Source organism: Octopus bimaculoides, chromosome 8 (genome assembly GCF_046866305.1).
Source record: "Octopus bimaculoides isolate indiv1 chromosome 8, ASM4686630v1, whole genome shotgun sequence".
In the NCBI taxonomy this organism is placed as follows: domain Eukaryota; kingdom Metazoa; phylum Mollusca; class Cephalopoda; order Octopoda; family Octopodidae; genus Octopus; species Octopus bimaculoides.
The window spans coordinates 53,014,896-53,021,473 of record NC_142935.1 but is presented as its reverse complement, the minus strand read 5'-3'; the positions used below and the strand labels follow the sequence as shown (position 1 = coordinate 53,021,473).

General features: G+C 38.2%; 1 non-coding gene across 1 annotated transcript; it reads left to right on the top strand.

Moving 5' to 3' along the window:
* The first annotated feature begins 6,258 nt into the window (after positions 1-6,258).
* LOC128248634 (U6 spliceosomal RNA) lies at positions 6,259-6,364 on the top strand. The gene has a single exon (XR_008264810.1). It is a non-coding gene; the product is annotated as a U6 spliceosomal RNA (small nuclear RNA).
* Positions 6,365-6,578: the final 214 nt, after the last annotated feature.

The window sequence follows — 6,578 nt, the reverse complement described above, 5'->3', positions numbered from 1 at the left end:
TTACTGTGGACCCTACACTTTCCAGTGATCTTGCAAACACTCTATTGTGATACTATTTGGATGACCTGATGTTGATGTTCCGTGTCCACTTTAGTGCATTCGGAGAATTCACTCGATATCTGTTAAACTGTCCGAACTGCCTGAACCGGTTTCTAGTCTTTTACATACCTCTCCCGAAATATATAACCTCAACAACTCTTAACGTGAGTCTAAAAGCCATTACTGAACTCCACTTGCGCTAAGGAGCGGAATGTTCCTGTAAATGTTTCCAGGTTCCTGAAAATTCAACCAGTAGTCCCATAAGGATGGAAATTATTACAGCAAGGCGCTCAGTTATACTATACAAACTTTGAGGGAGCCTCAATGTCGGTGTTTGACCTATTAGAAATAGCAGCAAAATCTTCGGTAATTAACACCTTCCAGTTAATTCTGCCAAAAATGCAGAATCCTTACTGTTGGAATCATAAATCTTTTTGATCTATATTATCAGATAGTAAAAAAAAAAAAAAAAAAGAAGACAACAAAATAAAACAAAGTTTTGAGTGACAGCGACATTTCACTCTTTTGAAATCTGTCTGCAATTGTTGTTAATCTTTTATAAAACAGTCATTGTCCCATTGTCCCCTAAATCCGCATCAACACTTGACTTTCTCAACAAGGGACACTCTTCGTCATTCACCATCAATAACACCATTACGACCGCCGTTGCCGTTGCCTTGCTACTGTCGTTTTCACTTCTTCAAATCGATCAAGCTCCTCCCCCATCATTTTATTTCATTTATCATTCATCTTAGTTTTTTAAAATAAAATTAAACCTCCCCCCCCCCCCATTTTATTTCAATTGTCATTCATCTTAGATTTAAAAAAAATTAAACCTGAATGGAAATCTAAACAAATCTCATGTAACACTTCATCGGTAGTAAGACTAATAATGAGGACTTCATGGGGTTTGTAAACAGTAAAGCCAGCCAGCAGGAAGCAGCCGATGAAAATCAAACAATCAATTCTTCACACCACAAGTCAATGAGGGATGCGTTTATTTCATCGATCCCATACGATCTGAGTTCAAATCCCTCGAAATAACTTTGCCGCTCATACTTACTTGGTGGATAAAATAAAGTACTAGTCAAGTACTGGGGTCGACGTAATTGACTAACATCTACTTCCCAGAATCGCTGGCCTTGTGCTAATGTTTTGCTTGTTCCTAGAATCGTTGGCCTTGTGCCAGAATTAGAATTATTTCATCGATCTCGGAAGGATTAAACACAAATTACACTTCAGTGAGATTTAAACCCAAATCGTAGAGGGACTATAGCTAAATACCGCAGACATTTTGTCCGATGCTCTAACGATTCTGACAGACCATTGCCTGCCTGGTTAACCGGTTAAACAGCAGCGATACGATAATACCACGATGCCAAATTTCGTTTGTTTTCCAGAGAAGTGGTTGCTAGTTACCTTTGAAGTCTTCTTTGAACAATCAGTCGTCAGTTTACCTGAATGGAAACAATGTAGTTATTAAGAAGTTGGGTTGAAATTATAACATGCAAGTTCTCACAGCCCTAGCATCACTTCTTCACAGTCAGCCTATGAACTTTTCAGCCCATTCTCGTAACAACCACAACTACAACTTATACACTCCAAGGTATCGACTCCGATCGCCTAACTACAGGTGCAAGGTATAAATAAGTTGTACTGAGAAATATTCACCAAAAAATGTGATTTACTATCCTGTCAGCTTTCCAGAGAGTTAATAACCAAATATTTACATTGCAGTGTTCCCTTATCCTTATCCTTGAACCCTTCGCTTCCTATGAAGCATAGGCTATCGATGACTTTTTCTCCACATGCAAGTTATAGCAACTATATCACAACTTGATCTCACACTACTGTTTTATAAAAGAAAGACAAATTGATTAATGTACCCTTAAATAGATAAATAAATGAATAAATAAAGCTGACGGCTGGTCAACACAGAAATACCTTGATCTCATATATCTCGCTTCTTCAAAGTTGGGACTAAACATTATCATTGTCATCATCATCATCTACTACTACTACTACTACTGCTACTGCTACTGCTGCTGCTGCTGCTGCTGCAACAGATGTTACAACGTAATTATTTTATGAGTTTGTTGTAATCCGGGTGAACTCTGATCAAGCCCTCTTACGATCGAAGGCATTCCATTCGTGACCAACCTGTTATTTTTCTAAGATGCAGTACATCTATGATTGCATTATTCAACGAATCATTAAAAAAAAAAAAATGGCAGATGGTTATTTTAAGAGGGATTTGGCTGCGATATCTAGCAGAGTCGAGTGACCACTTCGAGGATCCGTCGTTGGCTCGGTGTGATGATGTTGAATATAGCAGGGCCAGACAGAAGCTGTAACAACAACAGCAGCAGCAGCTGCGACAGCAGTAGCAATAACAAGAGCAGCAGCAGCAGCAGTTGCAGCAATTGCAATAATGACAGCAGCGGCAGAAGTTGCATCAACTGCAGTAATGGTGTTTGTTAACAACAGCGGTGGTAGTTTGTAAGTAGGCTCTTTTCTCCGCCTAAAACACCCTCACTTCCACCCACACACACGTGCTCACTTACATATAAGCGCGCGCACACTCATTCACATACATATACATTCACTCACGCACACTCACACTCAGATATATGCGCAAACGCTCGCACACATGCACACACACACACACACACACACACACACACACTGTCCTGTTTCGCATCCCCCCGTCTGTCTCTCCGATGCGACAATTTAACGGCATGTAATGATGCTCGTTCTTTCTAAGCAGCCCATTATAATATTTACTCGGCGGCGGCGGCGGCGGGCAAACGACCGACAGACAGACGTTTCTTGAGCCCTCCTCACAACAGCAGCATCACCTAATCCTTTTCGAATTGTTTTCAGTTGAACAGAAGCTCCATAACAGCCGACTTGAACAATTCAACGACCCACTTGACTTGGCTAAGAGAAATTTTAATCCTCTGCAGCCAACTCTCCAGCACGCCTTGCGTTCAATCCGTTTAACCAGCTTATCTGTTCCTTTCTTTCTTTCTTTCTTTCTTTCGTCTATTTTGTTTTCTTTTTCTTCTCTCTTTTCTTTATTTCTCTACATCTTACTTTTTTCTTTCTTCCCTTAAATCTCTCTATTTTTCCTTCTTCCTTTTTTACTTCCTTCCTTTCTTTTCTTTTTTTCCCTCTCTTTTCTTTTATTATATTTTATTGTATTTTTTAATGTCCTTGACTTTGAAGTCCTAAACACAACACCATGGTTGTCCATGAATTTCTATTTTTTTCGTTTCTTTTTTTTTCTTTTCTTTTTGCAACTGTGCAACTGATCAAAAACAAAAAAACAATACTAACGTTTTTATTTTTTTGAATAGACAAAATTGTTTTTTCATTGTCTTTCATTAATGACTTGAGTGTCTGTGTGGTAAGTAGCTTGCTTACCAACCACATGGTTCCGGGTTCAGTCACACTGCGTGGCATCTTGCGCAAGTGTCTTATACTATAGCTTCGGGCCGACCAAAGCCTTGTGAGTGGATTTGGTAGACGAAAGCTGTAAGAAGCCCGTCGTATATATATATATATCTTTTATTTGTTTCAGTCATTTGACTACGGCCATGCTGGAGCAACGCCTTTAGTCGAGCAAATCGACCCCGGGACCTATTCTTTGCAAGCCTAGTACTTATTCTATCGGTCTCTTTTGCCGAACCGCTAAGTGACGGGGACATAAACACACCAGCATCGGTTGTAAGCAATGCTAGAGGGACAAACACAGACACACAAACACACACATATATACTTGTGTGTGTGTGTGTGTTTGTGTGTTTGTGTTTGGCTTAACAGTTCGGCAAAAGATACCGATAGAATAAGTACTAGGCTTACAAAGAATAAGTCCTTGGGTCGATTTGCTCGACTAAAAAGCGGTGCTCCAGCATGGTCGCAGTCAAAAAATGACTGAAACAAGTAAAAGAGGATACGTAGTAGGGGTGGTGGTGATGGTGGTGTAGCTAGTGGTGGTAGTGGTAGCAATGGTGCTGCGTGATGGTGATGATGATGATGATGATGATGATGATATGTTACTTTCAGTCATTCCTGATAAAAAAAAAAAGTGTCAAAAGTACGTAGGTTAATCAGACGAACGACATGGTGAGATACAGAAACCCCACATTTCTAAATACATACCTGTTTTCATCAAGTGAAAGGCCATGTAGTTCCTCTTTTATTTTCCACTTTTTTTTTTCACTCATCAGACTGCGACCATGCTGGAGCGACGCCTTATCGGATTTAGTGGGACAAACTGACCCAGTGTACTTTTATCTTAAAGTCTGGTATTTATTCGATCTGTCTTTGCTGCAGAACCATTGAGTTAGAGGTGAACGTAAACAAACTAACACCGGTTATCAAACGGTGGAGGGGAGAAACTCAAATACAACACAAACATACATAAATACACTCATGCATGAATATCTATCTTTCTATATCTGTCTGTCTATCTATCTATCTATCTATCTATCTATCTATCTATCTATCTATCTATCTATCTATCTATCTATCTATCTAATCTATATAGTCAATTCAAAGAACAAAAAAAAACAGAGAAAAAAGAAACAAAAACAAATGTAAGGACTTGCTCAAGGAATATGTTAATTTGACGCTGGGCGAAAGGAGTTGTTAACATTACGAGCATAGCTCTTCGTCGCAAAGAGAAAAGTCCGAAGAGAAAGAAGGAAAAGTCGCCAGCAATGCACTACACACACACACACACACACACACACACACACACACACACACACACACACACACACACACACACACGCACTCATGTTGAACCGTTAATCCATACACAGTTTTTTCTCCGTTTTGTTTTCATTCTCTGTCCTGTTTTTCCTCTTAATCCTTTCTACTGAAGAGCTTAGGTACGAAACATAAAAGACATTTCCATTCTTCCTGAGCGTTAAACTAATACACCTGCTTGTTGTTCCTACACTTGTCTTCGTCTTTTTTGTTTACTGTAAATTTGAACTCTCCTCTCTCTCTCTCTCTCTCTCTCTCTCTCTCTCTCTCTCTCTCTCTATATATATATATATATATATATATATATATATATATATATATATATATATATATATATATATATATATATATATATATATATTAATATAAATTAAAAGGGTAAAGGATTATCAATTTATTAATTAATTAATAAATCAATTAATAATTAATAATTTTTACCAAGCCCATCGGTATGAAAGCACCATTATTGGTGGAGAACTTATTCAAAAGCTCATATATTTATAAATATAATTAAGGGATCAGCAAAATATTTGCTTCACCATATACCGAAGTTCAGAAAATAGCAGCTAAAAAAGCTGAGAATCTCACAGATAGCATCACTTGCAACTCACAAAGGCAAAAACAAGAAGAAAAAACAATGAAAAACTAACCAATTCAGATGATTCGGTATATGGTGAAGCAAATATTTTGCTGATCCCTTAATTATATATATTAATATACATGTGAGTGCGCGCGCGCGTATATATATATATATATATATATATATATATATATATATATATATATATATATATATATATATATATATATATATATATATATATATATACGCTCGCGCGCACATACACTCACATATATACTGCGAGCTTCCACACGGTTTTCGCCTACCAAATTCACTCACAAGTCACCAAGTCACTGGTCAGTTCGGAGTTATATTTTCTAAAAAGAAAATATTGTATGAGTGCGCGCATACGTGTGCGTGCGAAAGCGTCTTTTGTACTTGTCTGAACTGCATTAGAGATGGATAACGTTTAGTCTAATATGTTGTAGGAATGTTCTGTTTGTTTAGAGTTGGTTATAACTCTAGCGCCAGGCATGATGGAGGTTGGCGATTGCTGGAGCAATCTGCGAGATGGGCCTTCCGTTTTGTTATTTTTCGTTTGTTGTCAAGGTAGCTTGTGGTTATGGTCTGATGATTCTACGTACGCTTTTTACTGTTATTTATAATTTGGTGTGGAAAGATTGAGGGCCCAGACAGAAATGTAATGTATTGTTTGTATCCTTTATCTATGTATTGCTTTAGTCACTGGACTGTGGTCATACCGGGACCCTGCTTTGAAGTGTTTTTTAGTCGAACAAATCGACTCCAGTATATGTCTTTTTAAAGTCTGATACTTATTCTATCGATTCCTCTTGTGGAAACGTTACAAAGACATATACAGCGTACTAGCTTCGTCAGTGCATATTCTAAAACTGGAACGATATAGAGAAGATTAGAATGAGGCCGTGCAAGGATTACTTGCAAATTCGTGAAGCGTTCCTGTTCTCTATATATTGCGAGCTGGAGTGTACTACTGTTATCTCTAGCGGACAAGTATCCAATACCGATGTTGACCACAAAGAGGTCGAAACCGTACGGTCTGGTGGTCTCGTAGCTGGAAGATGGTAGGGGTTCACTCTCCTGCTTGCAATATATATCGAGTACCCAGCTGGAGAAAGCGTTCTCCTGGGTTAAAAATAACAATAGCATCGATTCTTACGGA